At 40.8% G+C, this 13,026-nt stretch overlaps 1 non-coding gene across 1 annotated transcript; it reads left to right on the forward strand.

Annotated features, from left to right (window-relative positions):
* The first annotated feature begins 2,151 nt into the window (after positions 1 to 2,151).
* On the forward strand, positions 2,152 to 2,226 carry Trnat-ugu (transfer RNA threonine (anticodon UGU)). Its single transcript has one exon. It is a non-coding gene; the product is annotated as a tRNA-Thr (tRNA).
* Positions 2,227 to 13,026: the final 10,800 nt, after the last annotated feature.

Consider the following 13,026-nt stretch of genomic DNA (forward strand, 5'->3'; position numbering starts at 1 on the left):
TGAAGCTATAACTACAAAACTACGAAAATTGACATTTGGTGTCTCAGTCAGATACAAAAAAGAAACAGGTTTTTAGCATTTTCCGAAATTCTTCCATTGGGGGATAAAATAATTAGTGAAGGTTTTTTGAAAATAAATCATTATTAAAGAACTACTGAAGCATTTTTATAGCTACATCTATGAAAATAGGTATTTGACATCTCGGTTGGATGTAAAAAAAATGTGTTTCGTTGCTTTTGGAAATTTAACTCACTAATAGAGTGAAATAGGGGATGTAATGTTTTATGAAATATTTCACTATGAAAGCATTTTTAGAATTAAATGGATGAAGATTTGAATTTGGCTCCTCGGCTCTAAACAGAAGAATACGTGTTTAATTGTTTTTGAAAACCCAACCCCTAAAGGGTGTGAGATGTTTCAGAAAATGGTTCATTATGAAAGGATTGCTAAATATATCTGACAATTCGTATTCGGCTAATATGTTACAATTTTTAAAAACTACGTGTTTTTCTGGTTTTGGAACTTCGAGCATAAGGGGATGAAAATTTTAATGAAATATTTATTGCGTTATATTAAAATATTTTAAATCTGCATCTATGAAAACCGGTATTTCACTTCTCAATTAGATATAAAGAAATATGCGTTAGGGAATGAAAGACTGTACGGAGATATCACCACAAGAATACAAACGGCTTGATTAACAAAAACCTTGGACTCCAGCTGTCAGCATTGCTTTTTGATCATTCAGTAAAAGACCATGCTTCAACGGCGCTAAGTTTAGAAAGTTTAGAAAGTGTTGCAGTTTATAAAAGACATAAAAAAACGATTAAAGAAAAAAATTCTTTGCAGACCATGAACGGTCTACGCAAGTAAAGAAGCGGATGATAAGCTAGCTCTTTATGCAAATGAGTTGGTCAGTTTAAGTTCCGAGACATGTCATGCAGCAGGAACGGAATCCTATAGTTGCTACGATTGGCTAAAGGAAAAGTTTTGCAGAATCACTCGAAATCACTTCTGCAAGTGGCTAAGAATCTCGTAATGAATAAAAATTCTGTACTGAGAATTCCAAGGTGGGAGATGCAAGATTCCTCCCCCCCCCCCCCTTCCCCCTCCTCACAATGCTATCCTTCTTTACCTACAGCAAAAAATAAATAAATAAATTAATAAATAAAACTAGAGAAATTTCTACTGTGAAACTATTTGCATACAAGAGAACGGCCCTTGAAATTTAACTCTTCAAAGTTTTAAGTCCTGCTCATTCCGGATATTGATTAGAAAGTGTTAATCCACATGTGAAACCTGAGTATATAATCCCTGTGACATTTGATGAACGGTGTTCCATAAGGACAGGTTCTCATTCAAAACGTTCGAAAATTCAATTTCTTTGTAGTTGCATTTTTTAAAGGTGTACTTGTCTAGACTCTTGGAACAGAAAGTTTTTTTTTTTTAATCCGTGCTTTACAAAAGTTTCTACAGTCCATTGTTTGAAGCAGTGTCACGGCTGCCATGAGCCGCGCGGGGTACTCGCCATGTGTCCAACGCCTTGTCACGGTTCGCGCGGCTCCCCCTGTTGGAGGTTCGAGTCCTCCCTCGGGCATGGTGGTGTGTGTGTTGTCCTTAGCATAAGTTACTGTAAGTAGTGTGTAAACATAGGGACTGATGGTTCAAATGGCTCTGAGCACTTTGGGACTTAACATCTGAGGTCATCAGTTTCCTAGAACTTAGAACGACTTAAACCTAACTAAATTAAGGACATCACACACACCCATGCTCGAGGCAGGATTTGAACCTGCGACCGTAGCGGTCGCGTGGCTCCCGACTGAAGCGCCTACAACCGCTCGGCCACATCGGCCGGTCTATCATGTATTCTAGAAGAGTTGCAAGGTCGTCAGTGGCGCCTGTTCTTTCGAGAGCAGTTACTATCTTCATATCTATGGTTAAACGTTACCCAGCCATTGACCTTCGTCTGTGCGAATGCGCACAGGTTGCCGGAACTCTTACGGGAATCGTCACCTTAGTGTGAGCCAGTAATGAGTGGATGGACAAATACCTATTAAGTACATTACGTATGCGGATTGTGGACGGTTGGGGATGTGAGTCTCACGGGAAGGGTGCGAGGGATAAATTCCTGCAGTCGTGCTGTTCATGTGTGCCCTCGATGGCTCAGATGGATTGAGCGTCTGCCTTGTAAGCAGGAGATTCTGGGTTCGAGTCCCAGTAGGGGCACACTTTTCAGCTGTCCCCATCGAAGTATATCAACAACACCTGTCGGCAGCTGAGGGTTTCAATTAATTATCAGTTGTGAAGGTGATTCGATGAACCCTTTGCCAGGCACTTAAATGTGTTTTGCAGGGTATCCATATAGATGTAGATGATAACTCGTCCCGTGTCGCACGTGCTCAAAATGATTCATACTGCAGAATGCATGCAAACATACTCACCGAAAATACGGACGAATATCAAGTGCAGGCTGCCGAGTGCTGCATATCCAGCTTTGACAGATCGGCTTTTCCTGCCAAGAAGAACAGGAAGTTGCTGTCTAGGAACAATCAGAGGTAGAGGAAGGGTTGATAAATACTCCTTGACTTGCAGACTAAACGTAAATAACGAAAATACATTTTTGGTAAAAATTGGTCAAAACATAATCGGTTGCCCTCCGTATTGGATTAGCTGTTTTGAATATTGAAAATCTGACTTCAGATTCGTTTTCAGCGACATTAAAAATATGTATGTAACACTCAGTTCATGCAAATCGAAGTAATAATATAACTAAATGTTTTCCCTAAACTTTGAACACATTTTTTTCGGGTAACTATTTTCTCAGAACGGCATGCAGCATAAATTAAAAGTGGTTCGTTCTCTTAACATCTACCTCTGACCCCTAAAAGTAAACACTTTTCTTAGGAACTTATAGCTATAATATGACATTTGTTAATATTAACTAATTTTTGTGTAGGCATAAGGAGTGAAACAAACCCTCAAAAATCGAACTCAAAGTTCGAATTAGCACTGTATCGTTAAATTTAAGGTTGTTTCATTGCGGTTAGGTATACGCTCCCATAAATTTTATGTTTTATCGACTGATGTTATCCATTTTCAATTTCAGAGGAATAATGTAGTATCAACTGATGTTACCCATTTTTGAATTCAGGTAACATATGAGGTGCCACACTGCACGCGCTCTGCGTACTCCAGTCTCGCAGGCCCTTGATCAAATCATAATTACGGGAGCCATTTTTTATTGAAAATCTAAAATTAAGCTCATAGTATTATCACTCGTAATTCCCAAACAGATCTTTCGAATGTATTTTCATTGTCTCAAAAAGAATTTCAAATGTACCCTTTTTTGCTCATTTGTATGAGAACCTGGCCGTAACGCCGGAATATAGTCACGAGATTTTTTTTCAGAGACGCTGTACGTTCGCGAGAAGACTTTCGTTCTGCGCGTGTCGAAGGACATTCCTCAGATATTACTGTGTGTGTGCTACTCAGTCGTGCCATTTAAGTGTACATCTTTGCATAGTTTTCCTTTCACGATGTAAACAGTGTTCCGCTCAGTTGCTAACTGGCCAGTGAGTGGTTCCGAAGGTATCGCATGTGCGGTGCGTTCGGTCTGCTAGGACAACAGCAGACTAGCGTGGTGCGATGGCAGAAGCAGACACTGAGGGAGCTAGCTGCTGGTACGCCAGCGAACAATTTATGCCAAGTAAGACGAAGAGGACTATTCTAAAATTACGAGCCGTCTCAAAAGTGTTTACCATTGGTAAATCTTGCTGTTGAGTCTGACAAAACTGGCAGTTTTGCCTAGAGATACATTAGAGAGAGCTACAGGAAATCCCCCCACCCCCCTCAATGAATATTTGGTTGTGATGACAGGCCGATTGGTAGTGTAGCCCGAGATCTAAGTTAGGTTGGAAGGTGGTAATTTGATTGAGAGTTGTTTACGCCAACGATTATGAATGCCGACTAAACGTTGTGCGAGCAGATTGCCCTGTAGCGTAGCCTAGCGTTTCCGTCCGCGCCACATTTAACACACTTTCTCTAACTGTGTACAAAAGTCTCACAACAGCCACGATAACTACGTTTCTGGTGGGGGGAGGGTAGAGTCCACTATGTAACTTTCACTGCAAATTTTAGTAACCGCATAAACTAACCGAAATAGAAGCGTAATTTTAACTATATTTCCTTTTGTGGGAAAATAATGGTTCTCCTCTTTCGGCAGCAACTGTAATATGTAGGCGACTTATTAGTTTTTTTTTAACTCTGAATCATGATCTCAGTAGACGCAGTGCTTTTTTTACGTTACTTGATTTGTGGTCTATAGTAAACAATGCAACGAATTGGTAAATTCTTTGAAGTTTGACGTGTGTTACATAGACGACGTCTGCAATGTTCGTAAGGCCAAGTTTGCATATATTCGGTGTCTGTTTTTTTGGCCATGTACTGTATAATTAAAGGGAGGAGGATTATGTTCAAGGAGCAGTGCATTAGCAGTCTATGGAGAAATTGAGAATTTGGATCTAAAGAACGGCATGCTCGGGCAGTTCGTGCTATTCTGTTGACCACTGTGTAATTCGGACACAGTGATCATTGCCTCTCCCTCGTAACCAGGGGACTCGGGTGCTAATCCTGGTCTGGCACAAATTTTCAACAGTGCCCATTGACTAAAGTCTGTGCCCATTGTCAGCTAATGTCATTGTTTCGGTGTTAAATTGTATTTTGTTCACGATACGTAGTTTGGCTTTTTCATGGATAACAGCTTTGAAAAGCGTACAGGTTATATTGATATTTGCTCGTCGTTAGTCCAAGGCAACTATAGCGATTTATAAACACAGTTGTAGTTCGTATTAAGCCTACATACGTAATTGTGTCCTGTGTTTCTTTACCAAGAACTACTTCGTAAGTAATTCCCCTGTAGTGGTATTTTGTTTTAGTATTTTGTTTAAATATTTATAGACTGCAGGCTTGGATGAAGTATGAAACACATGTCCGAAGTTCCTGTTGATACTGCAGATACTGTTTCATCCGTACTAGGGGTCAAAACATTTCATCTAATACAGAAGGACACAATTTGTCTCGAGATTTAGCAATTTTTCGTAATAGAGGCCTTGCTTCGATATATTTTTCTCTAATTCTTGTTTGGATTTAATCTTAAAACACACTAACTCTTCCACCACTTATTCGATATGTGGTTTTATCCATTTCGTAGCCTAGAGTTCCTAAACGGTCGATAATATTAATGATTTCCTTTCTCAATTATATTTTCTGTAAATCTCCTGTTTATGGTTATTGCTAACATGTTTCACGTTCTCACTTTTATTATTTTTATTTTTCTAGTTTTGTGCCTTGTAGCCAAATTTTCTTTGAATCTGGTTTTTAATTCTGAAATAGTAACAGTTGAAGGTCAAGAGAAGATTGCGGTCTATTTGAGGAGAGTGGCTTGGAGATTTTTTATAACAGACGTATACAGGTCATGGGGATCCTTACCTATATACATTTACTTCGAGTGTGATGTAGCCCATTCTCTTGTCATGATCTCGGCTGTATCGTAGCACATTGTCTCGGTTAGGTTGGAGATTTCTGTTGAGAGTTGCCGAAGTCAACGAAAGTGATTACAAAGTAAAGACTGTGCTAACAGAACGATCTGTAGCGTAGTCCAACACGTTCTTTCTGTCCTTTTAAAGCCTCTTTTAATTAAAAATAACTAAAGCTGCAAGATACAATCACAAAAACTGTATTACGTAATAGAGTAATCCCAGACTATTGTTGTGTAAGTTGTGTGCGTACACTATTTTTTTTGTCAGTGAATATACATTTTTTTACTCATTTGCTGGGTTTCAATTTTCCCCGTTTTCTGGCAAAAAACCTTTTCCTGTGAAGGGCCCATTAGCTTGTCGGTTATATTTGTGACTTTCTCGACGGTCAGTAATTTCCTGATAGTCCATCCACCGGCGTCATTGTTAACATCGGATATAGATTTTAGTATTAGGAAGGCTAATATGAAGCTAATGCATAAGTAGGTCTAATAATTAATAAAAATAGGAATGCGGGTAAGCTACTACAAACAGCATAGTGAACGCATTGTTGTGGCCAAGATAGCCACGAATCCCACGCCTACCAAAGTCGTAAAAGTAGTCCGCAGATGATGAAGAAATTGGTGAAATGTGTGATGAGATAAAAGAAATCATTCGGATAGTGATGGGAGATGAAAATTTAATATTAATGGGTGACTGGAATTCGACAGTAGGAAATGGAAGAAAAGGAAACGTAGTAGGTGAATATGGAATGGGGGTAAAAAATGAAAGAGGAAGCCGCCTGGTAGGTTTTTGCCCAGAGCATAACTTAATCATACCTAACACTTGGTTCAAAAATCATGAAAGAAGATTGTATACGTGGAAGAGACCTGAAGATACTGCAATATTTCATATAGATTATATAATGGTAAGACAGAGATTTAGGAACCAGATTTTAAATTGTAAGACATTTCCAGGGGCAAATGTGGACTCTGATCACAATATATTGATTATGAACTGTAGATTAAACTGAAGAAACTGGAAAAAGGTGGGAATTTAAGGAGATGGGACCTGAAAGAACTGACAGAATCAGAAGTTGTAGAGTGTTTCAGGAAGATCATTAGGGAACGATCTACGGGAATGGGGGAAAGTAATACAGTGTGATGAGGGATCTGAGTGGTGTACTGTCAAGGGGGAGGGGGTTCCTCAGGGATCAGTGTTGGGGCCGCTCCAGTTCCTTATTTATATAAATGATATGCCCTCAAGTATTACGGGTAACTCTAAAATATTACTGTTTGCTGATGACACTAGCTTGGTAGTAAAGGATGTTGGGCGCAACATTGACTCCGTTTCAAGTAGTGCAGTACATGACCTCAGTCCATGGCTTGTAGAAAATAAACTAACGTTAAATCACAGTAAGCTTCAGTTTTTACATTTTCTAACACACAATTCAACAAAACCTGACGTTTTAATTTCACAGCATGGGCATATGATTGGTGAAACTGAACGGTTCACATTCCTAGGTGTTCAAATAAATAGTAAGATGTCGTGGAAAGCCCACGTTCAGGATCTTGTTCAAAGACTTAATACTGCCATTTTCACTATTGGAACGGTGCCGAAAGTGAGTGATACTTCGACAAGTAAATTAGTCTACTTTGCTTATTTCCATTCACTTATGTCGTATGGTATTATGTTTTTGGGTAACTCTTCCCATTCTAGAAGGATATTTTTGGCTCAGAAACTGGAGGTTCGGGCAAAAAGTGGTGTGAGTTCACGAACCTCTTGTCGACTTCTGTTCAGGGAGTCTGGGTATTTTGACCTTGGCCTCTCAATATGTATATTCCTTATTGTCGTTTCTTGTTACCAATATTAGTTTATTTCCAACAATAAGCAGCTTTCACTCGGTTAATACTCGGGAGAAATCAAACCTCCATTTGGATCGGACATCCTTAACTCTTGTGCAAAAATGTGTGAGTATACTGCTGCATCCATTTTCAATAAGCTGCCACTCGAATTCAAAAATCTTAGCAGTAATCCACGCGCTTTCAAATCGAAACTGGAGTGTTTCCTCATGGGTCACTCCTTTTATTCTGTCGAGGAGTTAATTGAAAAATTAAGCTGATTCTCATTGTACTGCTGATAGCGTTTGCTTAAACTTATGGACTGATTTTCTCTCAGGTTCATGAACATGTATTTCTATCTGTTATTACTTTTTTGTTGTAAGTTCATGTGTCGCCCTAACCGCCGGCTGCTTCACGTCTGCTGTGCAGCGAGCTACCTTAATTTAAGTATTAACTCTATTTTTCTTACTTGTCACTTCTTCTTCTGTGTGTTTTTGCTTTTAGGAAGCTTTAATTGTCGAGTGCTAGTAATAGAGTTAAATAGTTTTCGTGTTTGTTTTGAATACAGTCAGAGAGAGTCCCTGTAGTCAGCCATAGTGCCAGTAGTGCTAGTGTTTGTTTTGAATACAGTCCAGAGACAGGTAGTGCTATTTTCATTGTTTTCTACAAGAAGTGGTTAGCAATCACAGTTTAGTCAGTAATCAGCCGCCTTTAGTGAATTAGCAGTCTACTTAAAAGTTGATTAAGTCTCTTCGGTAAATTGATTCCTTAGGATGGATAGGATGTGTGACTGCTGTGTACGGACGCTGGCCACTCTTCGCGAACAGCTGAGCGTGTTGATGGCCGCGGTCAGCCGTCTTCAGGCTGCTGCCTCGGAGTGTAGCGGCAGTGGGGAGTCTGGTGCGTCGCATGGTGCACCCCAGGTATTAGATGCTTCACCCACTGTCCCTGCTGTCGAGAGATCTTCGCGGGTACCGGGCGCGGTTGGGCCACCCTCTCCCCAAGGGGAGTGGCGGGTTCAGTGGCGTTCGCGGCGCACGAGGCGGAGGGTCAATGTGGAGGCTGGCCGTGTGGCATCGCCCGCTCTGCCTGTGAATGGACATGTGGCTGCTCCTTCAGCAAGGTCCGAGCAGGCACACGGGGGGAGGGGTTTATTAGTTATTGGGAGCTCCAACGTTAGGCTAGTGATGGAGCCCCTTAGGGAAATGTTATAGTTCTGGGAGGAGATTTTAATTTTGCTGGATATAGACTGGGAGACTCAAACGTTCATAACGGGTGGCAGGGACCAAGAATCCATTGAAATATTTTTAAGTGCTTTATCTGAAAACTACCTTGAGCAGTTAAACAGAGAACCGACTCGTGGCGATAATATATTAGACCTTCTGGTGACCAACAGACCCGAACTATTTGAATCAATTAATGCAGAACAGGGAATCAGCGATCATAAAGCGGTTACTGCATCGACGATTTCAGCCGTAAATAGAAATATTAAAAAGGTAATAAGATTTTTCTGTTTAGCAAAAGTGACAAAAAGCAGATTACAGAGTACCTGACGGCTCAACACAAAAGTTTTGTCTCAAGTACAGATAGTGTTGAGGGTCAGTGGACAAAGTTCAAAACCATCGAACAATATGCGTTAGATGAGTATGTGCCAAGGAAGATCGTAAGAAATGGAAAAGAGCCACCGTGGTACAACAACCGAGTTAGAAAACTGCTGCGGAAGCAAAGGGAACTTCACAGCAAACATAAACATAGCCAAAGCCTTGCAGACAAACAAAAATTACGCGAAGCGATATGTAGTGTAAGGAGGGCTATGCGAGAGGCTTTCAATGAATTCGAAAGTAAAGTTCTATGTACTGACTTGGCAGAAAACCCTAAGAAATTTTGGTCCTATGTCAAAGCGGTAGGTGGATCAAAACAAAATGTCCAGACACTCTGTGACCAAAATGGTACTGAAACAGAGGATGACAGACTAAAGGCCGAAATACTAAATGTCTTCTTCCAAAGCTGTTTCACAGAGGAAGACTGCACTGTGCTTCCTTCTCTTGAAGTCGCACAGTTGACAAAATGGTAGATATCGAAATAGACGACAGAGGGATAGAGAAACAATTAAAATCGCTCAAAAGAGGAAAGGCCTCTGGTCCTGATGGGATACCAGTTTGATTTTACACAGAATACGCGAAGGAACTTGCCCCCTTCTTGCAGCGGTGTACCGTAGGTCTCTAGAAGAGCGAAGCGTTCCAAAGGATTGGAAAAGGGCACAGGTCATCCCCGTTTTCAAGAAGGGACGTCGAACGGATGTGCAGAACTATAGACCTATATCTCTAACGTAGATCAGTTGTAGAATTTTGGAACACGTATTATGTTCGAGTATAATGCCTTTTCTGGAGACTAGAAATCTACTCTGTAGGAATCAGCATGGGTTTCGAAAAAGACGGCCGTGTGAAACCCAGCTCGCGCTATTCGTCCACGAGACTCAGAGGGCCTTAGACACGGGTTCACAAGTAGATGCCGTGTTTCTTGACTTCCGCAAGGCGTTTGACACAGTTCCCCACAGTCGTTTAATGAACAAAGTAAGAGCATACGGACTATCAGATCAGTTGTGTGCTTGGATCGAGGAGTTCCTAGATAACAGAACGCAGCATGTCATTCTCAATGGAGAGAAGTCTTCCGAAGTAAGAGTGATTTCAGGTGTGCCGCAGGGGAGTGTCATAGGACCGTTGCTATTCACAATATTCATAAATGACCTGGTGGATGACATCGGAAAGTCTCTGAGGCTTTTTGCAGATGATGCTGTGGTGTATCGAGAGGTTGCAACAATGGAAAATTGTACTGATATGCAGGAGGATCTGCAGCGAACTGACGCATGGTGCAGGGAATGGCAATTGAATCTCAATGTAGACAAGTGTAATGTGATGCGAATGTATAGAAAGATAGGTCCCTTATCATTTAGCTACAAAATAGCAGGTCAGCAACTGGAAGCAGTTAATTCCATAAATTATCTGGGAGTACGCATTAGGAGTGATTTAAAATGGAATGTTCATATAAAGTTGATCGTCGGTAAAGCAGATGCCAGACTGAGATTCATTGGAAGAATCCTAAGGAAATGCAATCCGACAACAAAGGAAGTAGGTTACAGTACGCTTGTTCGCCCACTGCTTGAATACTGCTCAGCAGTGTGGGATCCACACCAGATAGGTTTGATAGAAGAGATAGAGAAGATCCAACGGAGAGCAGCGCGCTTCGTTGCAGGATCATTTAGTAATCGCGAAAGCGTTACGGAGATGATAGATAACCTACAGTGGAAGACTCTGCAGGAGAGACGCTCCGTAGCTTTGCATGGGCTTTTGTTGAAGTTTCGAGAACATACCTTCACCGAAGAGTCAAACAGTGTATTGCTCCCTCCTACTTATATTTCGCGAAGAGACCACGAGGATAAAATCAGAGAGATTAGAGCCCACACAGAAGCATACCGAGAATCCTTCTTTCCACGTACAATACGAGACTGGAATAGAAGGGAGAACGGATAGAGGTACTCAGGGTACCCTCCGCCACACACCGTTAGGCGGCTTGCGGAGTACGGATGTAGATGTAGATACTGACACGTTCCATGACCTTGAAAATTTGCTCCTCAATTTGGGCCTACGGAACTTGACATGCGCAGAGAAAGAGGGTAACAGAAGATATATTGAATTTAATTTATGAAAGGAGAAAATAGAAAAATGCAGTAAATTAAGCCGGCAAAAAGAAATACTAATGTCTCAAAATGAGATCGACAGGAAGTGCAAAATGGCTAAGCAGGGATATCTAGAGGACAAACGTAAGGATGTAGAGGCGCATATCACTAGGGGTAAGATAGATACTGCCTACAGGAAAATTAAAGAGACCTTTAGAGAAACGAGATTCACTTGTATGCATATCAAGAGCTCAGATGGAAACCCTGTTATCAGCAAAGAAGGGAATGCAGAAAGGTGGAAGTTGTATATAGAGGATCTATACAAGGGCAGTGTACTTCAGGACAATATAATGGAAATGGAAGAGGATGTAGATGAAGATGAAATGGGAGATGACATACTGCGTGAAGAGTTTGACAGAGCACTGAAAGACCTTAATCGAAACAAGATCCCGGGAGTAGGCAACATTCCATTAGAACTACTGACAGCCTTGGGAGACCCAACTCTGACAGAACGTTACCATCTGATGAGCAAGATGCATGAGACAGCCGAAATACCGTCAGACTTCAAGAAGAATGAAATAATTCCAATTTCAAAGAAAGCAGGTGTTGACAGATGTGAAAATTAGCGAACTATCAGTTTAATAAGTCACAGCTGCAAAATACTAACGCAAATTCTTTACAGACGAATGGAAAAAATGGTAGAAGCCGACCTCAGGGAAGACCAGTTAGGATTCCGTAGAAATACTGGATCATGTGAGGCAATACTGACCCTACGACTTACCTTATTAAGTAGATTAAGGAAAGGCAAACCTACGTTTCTAACATTTGTAGACTTAGAGAAATCTTTTGACAATGTTGACTGGAATACTCTCTTTCAAATTCTGAAGGTGGCAGGGGTAAAATACAGGGAGCGAATTCAATTTACAATTTGTACAGGAAGCAGGTGGCAGTTATAAGAGTCAAGGGATATGAAATTGAAGCAGTGGTTGGGAAGGGAATGAGACAGGGTTGTAGACTATCCCCAATGTTATTCAATCTGTTTATTGAGCAAGCAGTAAAGGAAACAAAAGAAAAATTCTGAGTAGAAATTAAAATCCATGGATAAGAAACAAAAACCTTGAGGTTTGCCGATGACTTTGTAATTCTGAGACAGCAAAGAACCTAGAAGAGTAGCTGAACAGAATGAAGTGTCCTGAAGGGATGATATAAGATCAGCATCAATAAAAGCAAAACGAGGGTAATGGAATGTAGTCGAATTAAGGTGGGTGATGCTGAGGGAATTAATTAGGAAATGAGACATTTAAAGTAGTAAAGGAGTTTTGCTATTTAGGGAGCAAAATAACTGATGACGGTCGAAGTAGAGAGGATATAAAATGTAGACTGTCAATGGTAAGAAAAGTGTTTCTAAAGAAGAAAAATTTGCTAACATCGAGTATAGCTTTAGGTATCAGGAAGTCTTTTCTCCGAGTATTTGTATGCAGTGTAGCCACGTATGGAGGTGAATAATGGACAATAAATAGTTTGAACATGAAGAGAATAGAAGCTTTCGAAATGTGGTGCTACAGAAGAATGCTGAAGATTAGATGGGTAGATCACATAACTAATGTGGAGGTATTGAATAGGATACGGGAGAAGAGAACTTTGTGGCACAACTTGACTAGAAGATGGGGTCGGATGGTAGGACACGTTCTGAGGCATTAAGGGATCACGAATTTAATATTGGAGGGCAGCGTGGAGGGTAAAAATCGAGGAGGGAGTCCAGGAGATGAATACACTAAGCAGACTCACAAGGATGTAGGTTGCAGTGGGTACTGGGAGATGAAGCTTCCAGACGATACAGTAGCATGGAGAGCTGCATCAAACCAGTCTGTGGACTGAAGACAACAACAACAACAACAAGGTATTTGTGTGATGTGTAACCTTCAACAGAAGTGGGGCAGACAAGAGGGTTAGATTATATGTACTTTCCATTGAAATTGATCCATAATGGGGAGAT

This window comes from Schistocerca gregaria, chromosome 6 (assembly GCF_023897955.1).
Source record: "Schistocerca gregaria isolate iqSchGreg1 chromosome 6, iqSchGreg1.2, whole genome shotgun sequence".
Classification (NCBI taxonomy): Eukaryota; Metazoa; Arthropoda; class Insecta; order Orthoptera; family Acrididae; genus Schistocerca; species Schistocerca gregaria.